Source organism: Echinops telfairi, unplaced genomic scaffold (genome assembly GCF_000313985.2).
Source record: "Echinops telfairi isolate 266 unplaced genomic scaffold, ASM31398v2 ScPeMD7_1713;HRSCAF=2227, whole genome shotgun sequence".
NCBI lineage: Eukaryota > Metazoa > Chordata > Mammalia > Afrosoricida > Tenrecidae > Echinops > Echinops telfairi.
The window spans coordinates 21100491-21117026 of NW_022105611.1; the positions used below are offsets into that span (position 1 = coordinate 21100491).

Here is a 16536-nt window from a genome sequence, read left to right on the forward strand (position 1 = left end):
ACACTGTATCTTTTTTTTTTTTTGACACTATCTCTTTTGATAGCCGGGCACCATCAGCTTTCTTCACCACATTTGCTTATGCACCTGATTTGTCTTCAGCGATTGTGTCGGGACGGTGAGCATCATGGAATGCCAGTTTAATAGAACGAAGTATTCTTGCATTGAGGGAGTACTTGAGTGGAGGCCTAAGGGACATCAATTCTTAATACAAATATAAACTTAAGTTCACTTTGCATGATAGTCGGAAGTTGATGACTGCATAAGAGTTCATTCCAAGATCAAGGAACAACATCACATGAGTGGAGACAAAAATAACTGGACTGTCTCTATTGCCTTTTATCCTATTTGCTATCATGTCACTAGAGTATTATAATGAAATATGCAAAGAAGACCTGGAGTTAGAAATCCAAAAAGGAAGACCATGCTCAGTATATTTTGAGCTAAAAGAATGAAAGAAAAAAAAATCTAAGCTTTAAATTGCAATAATGAAGGTTTCCATGGGCAAAATATTAAAAGTTGCAGGAAGCATCAAAGGAAGATGGAGTATTGCACAAAGTCGCTGTAGCAAAACGAATTAGTGATCAACAAATTTGTGAAAATGAAATGATCAACAACCATTTCAAGAGGCAGAATTTTGAAGAAGTTCAGGTTGCATGGAAGACAGTGAAAAGCAAGACTGGGAACTGACAGGATGCCAATTGAGACGTTTCAACAAGCTGCTGGAGCACTGGAAACAATCACGAGTTTATGCTAGGCAATTTGGAAGACAGCTACCTGGCCGACTGACTGAAGAGATCCATATTTGTGCCTGTTCTGCAGACGTTATTGAGCAATACCATTCATATTACATGTAAGTAAAATTGTGCTGAAGATGATTCAAAAATGGTTGCAGTGGTTCCTCAACAGCCAGCTGCCAGAAATTCAAGCTGAAGTCAGAAGAGGTTGTGGCACGGGGGATTTCATTACGTACTGACATATGATGGATCTTTGTGGGAACATCGACTTTCAGAAAGGTGTTTACTTGTGTTTTATTGACTACACAAAGGCATATTACTCTGTGGATAACATTGAGCACAATGGGAATTCCAGAACAATTAACTGTGTTCATGTGAAACCTGTACATGGACCAAGAGGCAGTTGTTAGACCAAAACAAGGGAGCACTGCGTGGCTTAGAATCCGGAAAGATGCGGATCCTTTCACTATACTTATACAATCAGTATGTTGAGCACATACTCTAGGAGACTGGGCTATATTAAGAAGAACGTGGGTAAAAAAAGAAGAAGAAGGTGGATTGCAAGAAGGCTTGTTAACAACCCGAGATAGGCACACAACACCATCTTTTCTGCTGAGAGTGAGGAGACCTTGAAACACTTGCTGATGAAAATCAGAGACCGCAGCCTTCAGTATGGATTGCAACTCAGGTTAAATAAAATCCAAATCCTCACAAATGGATCGATAGACAACATCGTGAGAAATGGAGAAAAGACAGAAGATGTCAAGGATTTCATCTTGCTTGGATCCCCAGTCAATGCTCATGGAAGCAAGAGTTCAAGAAATCAAATGACATATTGCATTGGGTATATCTGCTGCACGAGACCTCTTTAAGTGCTGAAGAGCAATGATGTCATTTTGCGGACTAAGGTGTCCCCGACCCAAGCCATGGTATTTTCAGTTGCCTCAAGTGCAGGTGAACGTTGGACAATGAATAAGGAAGACTGCAGAAGAATGGATGCATTTGAATGACGACGTGGACGAAGAATATTGAAAGTACCACAGACTGCCACAAGAACTAACAAGTCTCTCTCGGGAGAAGTACAGCCAGAATGCTCCTTAGAGGCATAGACGGTGAAACCTTGTCCCACATACTTTGGAGAGTTTATCAGGAGGTACCAGCTCCTGGACAAGGACGGCATGTTTGGGAAAGTAAAGGGATATAAAAAAGAGAGGTGGACGGACACAGTGACTGTAACCGCGGGCTCCAGCCTCACCATCCCGAGGCAGCGCTTCTTCCTGTCATTCCTAGGAGCCTTGTGGGTTCATGACTCAGAGGCACGTCATAGCAGCAGCAGCATGTTAGTATTGCACACCTTTAAAGTCTTTGGATTTATAACCATCCTTGCGTAGGTGAGAGATTATTAGAGTTATTGCTTTGGTGATAAAGTTTATTGTGCCCACCTGGCCAATAAACTGATGTGAGTTCATTGAAGGGCGGAGAGATAAATGGCTCGGTGAGCCTCGCCTTTCTAGTTCTCCGGTCTCTTGTGCTCGTTTCCTGCAACACATCCCTGAGGAGAAGCCGCATGGACCTACCGTGAGTTTCTGTGGATTTGTTCCTCTAAAGTACCCAGACTAACACATTGGGTTTATGCTTGGGCATGGGGTATAGTGACCGGTTTCAAAATAATAGGCCAATGTACCTGAAGTGATGTCCCGCCTAGGCTACTCTTTTTAAAAAAACCTTTCTTCCCTTGAGACAGAGTTGGTGATTGAGTGCATAGCATTAAACACTATAGAAGCAGTAACGGATGCCATTGTCAGTATTTAAGTTGTTAGATGCCGTTGACCCCTCTTGGACTATTGTATGTTAGAATCAGACTTCCGAAGTTTGTGGGCCTAGGGATTTTGTTTTCATATGTGCATTTTTACACACAAAGTCATCATTTTCTCCCCTTGAAACTCTGATGCTCACATCAAAGCAAGAACATCAGAGTTGATGGCCTCACCTTTCGAAATGTTGAGCCTTGCTTCAGAGTGGGACCTGCAAATGATCTTGAAAATTAAATGCCAAGAGCAAAGCCCACCTGGAGAACTTGGATTCAACAGCAGGCCCCCAAGCCAAGGAGCCAAAGAAGGCGGTAAAGAATTGCTTTCAACAGCCTAAGTTAGGCTGCTAGGAGGAATATAAACCACAATCAGCTTCTCTGCCATCCTGTTTATTTGTATGGACTCTACTACAGCTTCAACTCCCCCCACCCCCCACCCCACCCCCAGCTTCTTTTCAATGACCTGGGAGCTGCCAGTCAAATGGAAACAGCACATATGGTTACATTCTCCACCTCCGTCATCCTGTCCGACTAACAGGTTAATAGCTGCTCTATTTTCTAATACAAATTCCCTAATTCATCCTCATTCCTAGTTGATGACACCAACCATCTTACTGGGGAGAATTGAAAGCTCTGGCTATCCCACAAGCTAATTTATTTACGATTTGTGCTAATACACACGGCGTCTTATCTAAGCTTAATGCCCACGGATCCCTGCGGCAGTGAAAAGGCTGAGTGGGGAAGAGAGCTCTTTATCTCCCCAAACTGTTTCCCCGGTAAATATAGGAAAAGACTTATCTGACACATAACAAGAACCAGCTGCAAGGGAATTTCACATGGGTTACAACGCAGCTTAATAGAGGTAAATCTGGAGGAATTGGCCGCTGGAAAAGACAGCCTTTGAAGCTCAGAATGGGTTTCAGGCACTGTCAAAACCCCCAGATGAGGTTAAGACTCTGTTTGTGGACCTTCCCCACCCACACAGACTGCATTTATACTCCCACCCATTTCCTCACTTGATTATGGATTTTATGTGACATCTTTTGATCACACTGAGGTTGCATGGCCCATGGCTTCTCTTAGATCAGGGCGGCTTAAACTTTCTCCACCCGTGACCCCTTTACACCTGAGACAATTTTACATGGCCTCGGGTATACAGGTATATTATGTATACAATATGTATACAGATAAAATATTAACTGATAATAAATCATAAAGCAATTCTTTGGTCTACATATAACTTTACCACCTACTGAAGGAACGCAAACTTATCAAGGGGCCCTGGTGATCAAGGAGCCCTGGTGGGTATTCGTTCTGAGTTGGGCAGCTAACCAGAAGGTCAGCGGTTTGAAACCACCAGCCACTTCGAGGGAGAAACGAAAGATGAAGCTTTCAGCTCTCTCGGACAGTTACAGTCTCAGAAATCCCGGGCGCATGTCTGTTCTCTCCGACAGGGTCGCTGGGAGTCGGAATTGACGTGAGGACTTCGAGAGAGCAAGTTGGCATCCCAATGGGATGGAGTTGCTTGTTTACTTTTACGTGAAGAGCTGAATCTTGGCAGGATATTTGGTGCTACCAGATGTAGAACATCTTCGTTGTTTTTCAGAGTAAATTGATATTTTGATCTTATCATCGTCATTGCTGCATTCGAGAAACTCAAAGTTCAAAATGACGGAAGTGTATTTACGGCCATTTATAAGGTGACCAGATTTTAACATTGGCAAAGCGGGACACCATTGATAAAACTCATATCCTGGCGAAATAGCCATATGGCAGCTGAAAACTGTATACCCTAGCTTGTCGTGCATTCTTTCCAAAAATCGGGACTTTAAAAAAATGCCATGGGACGCCGGACAAATTGTTAAAAATTGGGACTGTCCCGCCAAAAGCGGGACGTCTGGTCATCTTACCATTTCAGAATGTGGAAATTCTGTCCCAATCTCAAGCTAAAACTTCTTTAACAATTTTTTAAGGAAACTCAAGTTTTAGATAGTGTCAGTTGATAGCTCGGAAAACCCTTGAACTCTTAATGACAGATGACTGATGTATTTTTCATTTCAGTTGAGTATATTTTATGAGCCCAACTTCATTTTTAGCATCAACATTTGAAAGAAAGTATTTCTGAAACTGTGTCTCCAGGCACTTCGGATGGTCAACTGTAACTTACAATGAAATCTTTGGGCAGGTTAGTTTCTGCAGGAGCAGTAAATGATTTAATGTGCCTCTTCTAGCAGAAGTCTCTAACTCCCACCAAACGACCTTCTCACGGATGAGTCTTGGGAAAGATCCTGATGGGATTCACCTGTGAGTGACTGCAAACAGGATTCCTTGGAATACCATCCTGCTGTGTATCAAAAGAGCCCTCTGAGAAGCAGGAGGAGGGATCTCATTACCAACAAGAGCTAGGAGTGCAGCTCGATCTCTGGACCTGAGATTCCTTTGCAGTGTCCTCGAGTCAGAGGATAATTAGATCATCAGAGGAGCAGCATCAGAACCAGGAACCAGAGCATGGGACAGAGTGATGGAGCAAGTCAAGGTGAGGGCTTTTATGCAGAAGGCTGGCTTGTGGAATGGGGTGTCTCTGGACACCTAACTGGGGAAGTTGGACTTGCTGACCTATGGAAGTGGAGCCTTTGAGCTGAGGCTTACTGGAGTGGGGTGCCTCTGGACACGTAATTCACAGAGCTGAGTCTGCGGATCCACAGAGCTTGAGCTGTTGTGATAAGCAGAGAAAAGACTGAAGTCGTCAAGGATTTCATCTGGCTTGGATCCACAATCAATGTTCAAGGAAGCAGTAGTCAAGAGCTAAAATGATGCATTGCGTTGGGTAAATCTGCTGCACAAGACTTCTTTAAACTGTTGAAAAACAAGGATATCCCGTTGAGGACTAAGACGCACCTGGCTCAAGCCATGATGTCTTCATTTGCCTCCTCGGTATGCGGAAGTTGGACATTGAGTCAGAAAGACCAGAGAGGAAATGATGCATTTGAACTGCGGTGCTGGTGCAGCGCACTGAAGGTGCCAACGGTTGTCAAAAGGACAAACAAATCTGTCTTGAAAGAAGTGCAGCCAGACTTTTCTGCTCCTTCGAGCTCCTTAGATTCATCTCACCTACTCTGGACTTGTCATCAGGAGAGACCAGTCTCTAGAGAAGGACCTCGTGCTTGGTAACGGAGAAGGGCCGAGGTCAAGAGGGAGGCCCTCGGTGACGTGGATGGACGCAGTGGCTGCAACCATGCGTTCCAGCAGAATGACAATGGGAGGAGGGTTCACCACCGGGCAGTGACTGGGAAGTGTCTGGTGGTGATATTGGGTTGTTATGAGCCAGAACCAAGAACACCGCTTTGCCAAATTCTAATCGGTATGTTTAGCTCTCCTGTCTAAACAAAAATACTTGTCCTTAAATAGAAGCAGATATTGATAATAGTTTCTCAAATACCAGCGTTAGTTTATGAAATCACAATTGTTTGTGCTTTAAAAAAACAGTGTTCACACATACACAGCAGTGAAACACTGTGTTTTTCTTTATTTGCTGCAGTGAAACACTTGCTCTTCTCTAAAAGAAGGCAGTGACTGCGGCTTTAATAATCAAGCATTCAAACACAAGGCAATCCACAGATAAGCCAATCTGATACTTACATGTAGAGGAATGACGGCACAGAAGGATGAAAAGGCTGTACTTTCTGTAATTATACGATTATGTTTCTCTAAGGGCAGAAGACTTTATATGTACAATAAAGCCAGGGCAGCTCATGACAGAATAGTCTCAAATCTGAGCTGAGGTGTCTTGGTAGCGATCGCTGGCACTGGACGGTGGCGTCATGGCGTGCCCAGTGTCAAGTGCATGTGTTCTGCATTCAGAGCCAGACTGTTAATGAAGTTGCAGCATGAAATACGGGCAAGTACTGTCAGAAGCACCTCGGGTTCATTGTGTTGGATTTTCCACACTGAGTTCGACGACACCACAGACGGTTGTGACCCACAGTTTCAGAGGCTTTGTTTTCGAACAAGGCTTCTTGTTTTCGAACAAGGCTTCTTGTTTTCGAACAAGGCTTCTTGTTTTAGAACAAGGCTTGAAGAGCCAGACACTGTCCTTTTGATAGCCGGACACGCTCTAATTTACTCACCAGGCTTTACTATGGCACTCAACTTTCAATGGTGCCTTTGGGAAAAGCTAATCTGGAGTAGGGCCACATTATTATGTAATTAGTAAGTCGTTAAATTGGAGACTCAAGTCCATTGACATTACGTATAGGTTTTATAGGTATTATAAGTATGTAAGGAAAACAAAAAGCCTCACAATTGGACCAAGGACAACGTCATGATACATGGGGAAGATTGTAGTTGTCAGGATTTCATTTAACTTGCACTCACAAGCAGCACTCATGGAAGCAGCTGCCAGGAAATAAACGACACGTGGCACTGGGCAAATCTGCCGCACAAGACCTCTTCCAAGTGTTAAAGAGCCAGGATGTCCCTTTGAGCACTAACGTGCACCTGACCCAAAGTATTGGCCTTTCCTTCGCCTCCTATGCACATGAAAGCTGGTCAGGGACACTCAGGAAGACACTGAAGAGCGATGCGTGTGCACGGTGGTGTCCGTGGGGAATAGTACCCGGAACGGCCGGAAGGACAAAGGGATGTTCTTTGGGGAAGGACTCTCAGAATGCACCTTACAAGTCAGGATGGCGAGACGTGTCTCATGTACTTCCCACCTGTTAGCAGGAGAGACTAGTCCTTGGGAATGGACATGACACTTGGTAGAGGGTCAGTGGATGAAGAGGAAACCCCTCAGAGAGATGGACAGACATGTGGTGGCAACCACGCGAGCAGACGTATGACAGTTGTGAGGATGGCGCAGGCCAGGCCAGTGTTTCGTTCCGCTGTGGACGGCGAGAACTGAAACCCTGCTTCCCACTCACACACAAGCAAGTGAACTCTACTAAACGCAGTGTAGCAGAGTGGGTCTTGCCTTGTGCCAGACACAGGCCCGCATTCAGGCAACACGAGATCAGCTTTATCTTCGGCACTACTGGAGAGTGACCAGGGTGGCTTGCACCCAGGCCATCTTCACGTATGGTTGGCAGTCCCAGAGGTGTTCTCTCAGACCCTGTACATGCAAGCTAGAGCATGGCACACAGACAAAATGGCAGAAACGGCCTGTTTGAAATGCTACGGGGTTTTTAGAAATGTTAAGCAGTCTTGTGAAAGAGACCGGTTTCCTAGGGTTACAGTGTGGGACCACCTGTCCAGACAAGTAGAACAGCACAGCAGTTCCTTTTGGAGGTGGGTTTCACACATTTTGTTCCAGCTGCTTGGCTGTAAGCGAAGTGTGTGTCCGAGGAACGCGTGTTAAGTGTGTGTATCAGGTTCCTGGTCATGCAGTGGGGTGAGCAAGGGGCTGTGAACTGAAAGGTCAGCAGGGGGAGCCCACCAGCTGCTCCAGGAGAGATGGACGGAGACAGGCCACTTCCCTAACAATTTTTGCCTCTGAAACCTGATGGGACAGTTCTCCTCTGTCCTGTAGGATCACTCTGGGTCAGAAATGCAGTGGATTTGATTTTTGGTAACTACTTTATAAGCATGGTCAAGGGCATGGGTTGATCTCTCAGGAAAAGAACGCTTAACATTTGTAAATTATTTTAAAGTTTGGATTATTGAACACGTTGCCCATGGAGGAGGTACAGCTGGAATGTGCCTTAGAAGTGAGGATGGCAAGACTTCATCTTGCTTGCTTTGGGCATGTCATCAAAGAGGCCGATCGCTCGGGAAGGGCGTTGTGCTCAGGGAAGCAGAGGCTCAGAGGAAAAGCGAGGGCCCTTGCCGAGATGTACTGACCTACCTGCCATGGTGAGGCTGGCCCAGGACCAGGCAACGTTTCGTTCTTAGGAGCCGGAGCCCATGTACAGGCACCTAACAACAGCACACTTATCCGAACTTTAAAGGCATGTTGTCAAGCCCCTCATGAATGACGTCTGGTTTTCTTGATGGGTCACATTATCTGGAATCAATGACTGTTGTAAAGCTTGAAATTGTAAACCAGGACTTCTAGAAATGATAAACTAGGAGGAGTGTATGTATGTAGCAGCTGCATTAGGGTGGCAAGGAGTACGATCCACAGGTCCTGTAAGCATGGCATCTACGGCAAAATGAAGCTGGAGCCTTCCCAGGTGATCCATCCATCAGAAGCCTCTGCAATGTTCAGTTACTCCCCTGGGGTCACCTTTTGGCACCGTGTTTGTGTGGCCCGAATGTGGTGTGGATCATTTTGTGGCTCTAATGGTATGCATCACCAGAGTCTGGAGAAGGACGGCGTGCTTGGTAAAGTGGAAGGGCACCGAGAAAGAGGAGGCCCTCGACGAGATGGGTTGGCACAGGGACAGCAACGAGGGGCTCAAACATCTGGGAGGCCGGCACAGGACCCCGCAGGGTTCTTTCTGCTGCGCGTAGTAGGGTCGCTTTGGTTGGAACCAGTTCGAAGGCCCTGAACAACAAGAAGAGCAAGGACACCTACCGGTGGGCTCCGTCGAACGCGTAGCGTGAAAACTGCTGACTGAGATCACATGGGCTCTTAAAGGATGACATCACTCAAATTTCATTGGAAGGAGTCTTATCAAGTCTTGCCAAGTACCAAAATGGTGACAGATGTCCAGGTTTTCAGTCTTATACCCTCTGTTCTCACTGTAAGAAAATATATTCTACTCACTTACCAGCTTCTGGCTATGAATCTGTTTTCCTCTTAAACCGAGGGACTGATAACTTACTTCTCATTTGAACTCCAGAGAGAGTCCAACCTCCTGGGACCATTGCAACTTTCCTACTGCAACCAGGACCCGCCGACCAATTGGATATCCACTTCAAAGACAATGGGACTTGCCTTGCCCCTCAACCATCCCTTAAAGGCCATCCGCTACGGGTTGGTGAGCTACAGACCCATGAAAGAAAAAGCAATCGGTCGTCCAGAAGGTAACAGCACAACATCTTTTGAACAGGATCCAATAAATGCCAACCATAAAAAAGAATAAACTAGACTATTAAAATTAATCAATGCTCTCTCTATTAAAAACATCGAGTGAATGTAAAAACTAGTCAGACAATAAAAACTCAAAATCAAACTCACTGCTATCAAGTAGCACAAATAGCCTACAAAAGGTTTATTTTCCAGAATGAATCAACCCCCCTGCATATCGCACAGAAACAGACAAATGAGTAGAAGTATAGACAGGAGGTACAGACAGCACGGCACAAACGAGGATACCCAAATGATCGATAAGTGCATGGAAACCCTCAATAGACATCATGGAAATGAAAAGTTAGCGTACGTGGGATATCCCTCAGGATGATCAAATGTAAAAGATCCGCAATAGCAGCTATTGATGAAAAAGTGGAATAATAGTGAGACCACTCCTGACCTTCTTAGCCCTGTGCAATTCCACAGCGTGCCTCCTTTTAAGATGTGAGATGTTGTCACAGATGTTAGCGCATATACCGCATCTATTGTCCAGAATTAGCCTGATAGCCTGTCTCCTTGAGTCCCCTTCCTCCTGAGAAAGGGTCCCATCACAGCAAGTCAGTATCTGGCCTGCCGCACATGTATCGAAAAGACAATCGTAACTCTTAGGGTCACCAAGGAACAAAAGTCACTGGAAAAGTGCCACCAGTCCATTTGAAAGTGAGGGGTCCAAGAAGCCAGTCCTGTCGGGAATCATAACCCACCCTAATGCAGACTTATGATTATTCCTGTGAATCTGTTAGAGATTCAGAACCTCCCAATTGACTTCTGGTGTACATGTGTAACATTGCCAGTCCCCATTTTCCCGGGGATTTTGTCCTGGCAGTTCTAGCCCCAGCTTGCTCCTTGCTTGACCCCACAGAACAACTTTCCTCCTTCACTTTCTCGCATCTTTGTCTCTGATTCAAAGCCTCTTGAGGGAGAACTGAGTCGGTAGCAATAGACCTTGATACACTTCTGGTGGGAATGCAACTTAACAGCATTACTTCAGAAACACCGCTCGGCAGAATCTACCCATGTTGAAAACACACACATGTGACATATGGCCCAGCAATTCTTTCCCTAGGCATGTAGCTAGAGGAAATGAGTGTATGTGTGCATCAAAGGACACAAAGAACAATAGCTAAGATCTGGAAGAACAAAAGTCAGAAACTGGAGAATGGGCATATAAATTGTCACCTTAGTCATTCAGTGGAATATAATAAGATAATGAAAGTGAATGAAATATAGCCATATGTAGCAGCAAACATGAGTCTCACAAAGGTAATAGTGAATGACACTCTATCATTCTATTTATATAAGGTTCTGCAACAGGCAAAATGAATCACTTGTGTTGGAAATTACAATAGTGAATACTTGACTTTGGGGGAAGTGAGGACTTGGAGGGGGCTTGCTGGAAATATTCTGTATCTTGATGAGGATTCTAATTACAAAGATGTGTTCACTTTGTGAAAATCCATCAAGCTGCACAGTAACGATTTATGCACTTTTCTATACGCACACGACGCTTTAGTGTAAAGGCAAAGATTTACAACCTATCACGAAAGGGAGGATAATTACACAAGATTACAAAGTGAGTGATAATTATATCACTACATAACTTACAAATTCCATCATTACATAACTGTCAAACGATCAAACTACTAAAAATCATGGACCAGCCAAGTTGACATATAAACTTGTTATAGGGGACAAAAGAGATCCTAAATTCAAAAACAATTTATAGACACATTTATTTATTTTCTCTAAAATATATTTTATTCAAACCATTTTATTAGCATATGATTCCCATACCACACAATCCAGTGTTTTAAATATATTAATAGTTGTGCAATCATCACCACCATCACTTTTTTTTTTTATCTGTCCTAGATTCCCTGTGTTTCCAATTCCCATCTGTACCGCTGTGCATCATCTGGTCTAGCCAGATTTGCAAGGCAGAATTGGGGTCCTGGTAGTTGGGGGGAAGAAGTGTTTAAGAACTAGAGGAAGGTTGTGGGTTTCATTATTGTTATACTGAACCCTAAGTGACTCATCTCCTCCCTACCCCTCTGCAAGGTATGTCCAGTTGTCTAGAGATGGGCATTGGGTCCCCATCACGTGCCACCCTCATTGACGAGGATATGATTTTTCTCCCCGCCTTTGGTGTTTGAAGCCTGGTCCCTTTGGCCCTTCATGATCACACATACCACCATCACTTTTAGGACATTTTATTCATTCTTACACTCATTATTATTAGCTCCCCCTTCCCCCCCAAACGTACCCTGCCATAACTCTTAGAAACTATTAATCCAGTTACCGTCTCTCAGATTTACCTATCCTGGATTTCATCTAAAGAAAAACATACCAACCACTTCCCTTGCTACAAAAATAACAAAATAAAAGACTGAAAAATGTCAATGGGAAGAAAGTAAAAGATAATGAAAACTAGAACACATGGGTCACAAAGGAGAACAGACGATAAGGCATTACATTTTAACCTACCTGTATCTACGTGATCCACTCTGCAATGCGTTCTTTCTGACGGAAGGCTGCCCCCTCCTGGCCAGAGTCAGAGGGCACGCTCCAGCAGCTAAGCCTCCTGAGGACTCTGCCAAGGGCTCTGGGGCTTTCACCGTCCTCCATGACCTTCGCAAACTGGGTGCTCAGAATTTTAACTCTCCTGCTACTCCCTCCTCTGGCTCTGGATTTTATTATGTACGATCCTTGGATGACACAGGCTGGTGTGCTTCTTCCACGTGGACTTAGCTGTTAGCTGACACCTCACTTAGCTGGTTGCTTGCTTGGGATTTTGTTGTCTTCATGGCAGCACTTTTATTTCTGCTTATACGACACCTTGTTGTTGGCGCCTATTGTTCCCCCACGGCAGTAGAAAACCAAAACTTGTTGTGTCATCTCAAGACGAGAATCTTGGACCCCAAACCCTTACATCAGTTACAAGAATGGTTCAATGCAAACCATCTTCCAACTCAAGGTAAGTTAATACACCACCACCACCACCCCCCAGCCCCAGGATCTAGCGGCTACCATTAACTAAAGAAAGGACATTTGGTCCCAAAGGTCCTAAAGAAAGGACATTTGGTCCCAAAGGTCAGCTTCTCCTTATGCCCCACAGGCCGCACCCAGCAAGCACTGGCTGCTTCCATTCTCCTTCTGGCCTCTGGCGATCCTGGAGCCAACAGCTCTGCCTGCTGGCATCCTGCACAGACTGGCCAGGCCTCCTCCACCCTGGTTGCGAGTGCCAGAGTTGAAATCACAGGATGTACAGGGCATTGAACACAGACCGGGGGGCAGTTCATGGGAATTTACAAGGTGGACAGTAGCAGCAAGTCCGATGATTGGTGCTGCAGCCAGAGAGGGCTTCCGGGACGATTCTTTCAAAGGCGTCTTCCAGTTTCAGAGGCTTACCTGCGCTGTCACCGAGCTCGGTCGGCAGGTAGCAGCACCTGCGGGCAGTCCGCCTAGAAGCCCTTGCGGTCGATGATGGACGGGCCCGGCTCGTCGCACTCCTGCCTGCTGATCCACATCTGCTGGAAGGTGGACAGAGAGTCCAGGGTGGAGCTGCCCATCCACACGGAGAGTGTGTGTTCCGGGGGTCCAATGATCTTGATCTTCACGGTGAGAGGTGCCAGCGCTGTGACCTGACTTCTGCATGCGGTCTGCTCCCAGGGTGCCTGGTGGTCCCGCCGGACAGCACCGTGTAGGCGTCCAGGTCCTTCCGGATGTCCACGTCCCACCTCTTGATGGAGTTGAAGGCAGCCCCCCCCGATGCCGCTGGACCCCATGCCACGGAAGGAGGGCTGCGAGAGAGCGCTTGGAGGAGCCAGCGACGGCAGCCACCTCCTGCTCCAAGTCCAGAGCTTCTCCTGGATGTCACACACGGTGGGGGTGGTGAAGTCGTAGGCCCGCTGGGTCAGGGTCTTCTTGAGGTGGTTGGTCAGGTCGCGGCCCGCCAGGTCCCAACACAGAATGGCATGGGGCAGAGGCCACATCTCAGATGGGCTAGGTGTGTGTGACACAGTGACCGGGTCCGTGACCAAGTCTGTGTGCGGCTGAAGGCATTCAGGGACAGCTCGGCCTGGACGGCCACATGCACCGCTGGGGTGTTGAAGGTCTCAAACATAATCTGGGTCATCTTCTCCCTGTTGGCCTCGGGGCTCAGAGGCACCTCTGTCAGCAGCACCGAGTGCCCCTCAGGGGCGATGTGCAGTTCAGTGGTAGAAGGTGTGATACCAGGCTCTGGCCTCCTCGCCCACGGAGCTGTCTTTCCGGCCCATACCCACCATGATGCCCTGGTGCCGGGGTGCCAGATGATGGATGGGAAGATGACACGGGGGACATCGTTGCCACTTGAAAGGCTGCCGTGCACATGCCGGACCCACGGTCAATGATCAGTGTGGCATTTCTTCTTCCGTGGCAATCCGAGCAGAGCAGAGGAAACTGCAAGCAGTGGCGGCAGGGACGGAGACCAGGTGGCTTGTTTTAAGATAAGCCTTTAAGACCTGAGATGCTCTTCTTTCTGATAGCTGGCACCGTCTGGTTTCTTCACCACATGTCTCTTCAGTGCATCAGGAGGACAAGTACTGAGTAGGGCCTTGTCCTAAGAACTAATTCTTCTTAGATTAGGGTTTACGAGTGTAAGCTGAAAGTCCCTTCATTTATCTAAGGTTTATCTAGGTTCCTGATCCACTTTAGAAATATTATCATTTTACTGGGGAATATTACAAACAATTCCCATGGGTATATGGGTATGTGGTAATTGTATTGATGGCATTATTCATTTAACCAGTGGTATTGAATTTAAAATACTGTTGAGAAATGGAAAGTATATAGTTTAACAGCTGTATAGACTAAAATACATGGATCTTTGACTTAACAGATTAAAAACTTAAGTGACTGGACACTAAGTAAGCAAACAGTGAGGGCTGGAAACAGGGCCAAACATTCAGTCACAGTCATGGACTAAGGCAGACCTCTGCCTGCGGGCCCAGGAGAGGCAGGAGCACACTCATCACGTCTCCAACTGGACAAAGACGAAGACGGATCACGAGGGTGAGTGAGACTATTTGCACGCGATCATAATGGCACATCCAAGGGTTTATAGAGAGCCAGTGGCTGAAATAGGACAGGGGAGGTCAAAGAAACTGCCATATAAGCAGGACTGGGGCGGCCAGTACAAAATAGCTGCAGGTGGGACACAGCAGTGGGAATGGGGCCGTGTTTGAGACACATTTCTTATGCTAGAAGTGTCTAGCGGCTAGACAGAAGATGCATAGGATACTTCTGGTTCCTCTTAGCCCTCACCAAAGCAGTCAGGGTGATTCGTGATTTATGCAGACCCCACCACCCAAAGTTCCATCAAGAGCACACCCAGGCAAGTCCCTAAGGGCTAGGCCACCCGTCCTTGGACTGGCTAAGAAATTGGTGGCAAGCCACTTTCTAAAGCACTCTGCCTTAAGGATAGGCTATTCGCTTTGCTGGTTCATGGCCAGAAGGAATTCAATGGAGACTCAATCCACCTGGAGACTCAAAATGAACTTTGAACTTTCACTATATTCATAACCTTCTGCAAATCAATGCTCAGAATTTAAACTGCCATACAACCTTAGCCAGCACAGGTTCCATATACCACATTTGTATCAGAAGGTTATGGATAGAGTGTAAGTTTTCTTGGGTGACCAAAAAAGGGAAAACAACAGCAACACCTGCCCAAAACCAAACCAAACCAAATCAAACCAAGCCAAACAAGCCAAACCAAACCAAATCAGACAAACCAAACCAAACCAAACCAGACAAACCAAACCAAACAAGCCAAGCCAAACCAAACCAAACCAAACCAAACCAAACCAGACAAACCAAACCAAACCAGACCAAACAAAAACTTGCTGCCATCCAGTTGATTCTGACTCCTAGCACTGGTAGAGTAGTGGTAATAGTTGGCTGCTAACTGCAAGGTCAGCAGTTCAAAACCACTAGTCTGCCCTGTGTGAGAAAGATGAGGCTCCCTGCTCCCATAAAGAGTTACACTCTGGGAAACTTACCGGGGCAGTTCTGTCCTGTCCTATAAGGTGTCTGTGAGTCGGAACCGACTCCACGGCAGCACCCACCCTCAAGGAGCTGCCCGTGTGCTCTGAGGCGCTCAGTCTTCATGGAAGCAGAACGCCTCATCTTCATCTTTCCCCTTCAGAGCAGCTGATAGGCTTGAACTGCTGGCTTCGCCATTAGCAGCGCAAAATATATTCCACCATGTCACCAGGGGTTCTGCTTGGTGGGTCACAAACACCTTAATTACCTAATCTGACCCAATCATCACGTGGGAGTCACAAAGACTATAGTCAGTTCCAGCTCACAGTGACCATACAAGAGAACAAAACACTGCCTGGTCCTGCACCAACTTGGTCATTTTTTGTTATGTTATGTTGAGACTACAGCTGGAAAAGTCATATGAATTTATTCACTGAGCCACAGTGTTTAATAATCGTTTATTGGATGAACTGAGTAGAAACCGATATTCAAGACACGAGGAGAGGCTCTGAAGCTCTAGTTTTCTCACCCTCACCGAGGACAGCTATCCTGAGCTCTGAGGCCAAGCATGCGTCTGGGCTCATCGACAAGTTACTGTCGGATGGCTAGACGGGTGGTGACTTGACAGAAAGGGAACTTAACAGAAATGTCATGATTGAAGAAAGGGAAACCAGAGGAGAAGAGGTGTTTGAGGAGGCTCATGAGAACAGGTATGGCAAATGGAAGAATCACATATATTTAGAGATCGAAAAAAGAAAAAAAAAACGGAAGTGGGAAAATACAAGCACACACACTCCTTGAACTTGGGCATTTTTGAACAAAATCTTGTACAAAACACCACTCTGGTATGGTCAAAAAGTTCATATGTTGCAAAATTAGAAAATGTTGCATAAATTTTGGTCTTTTTTTAAATCGTTTTATTAGGGGCTCATACAACTTTTAACACAATCCATACA

The 16536-nt window shown here is 45.9% G+C and overlaps 1 pseudogene; it reads right to left on the minus strand.

Moving 5' to 3' along the window:
- Window positions 1-13017: 13017 nt before the first annotated feature.
- LOC101643099 lies at window positions 13018-13951 on the minus strand (annotated as a pseudogene).
- Window positions 13952-16536: the final 2585 nt, after the last annotated feature.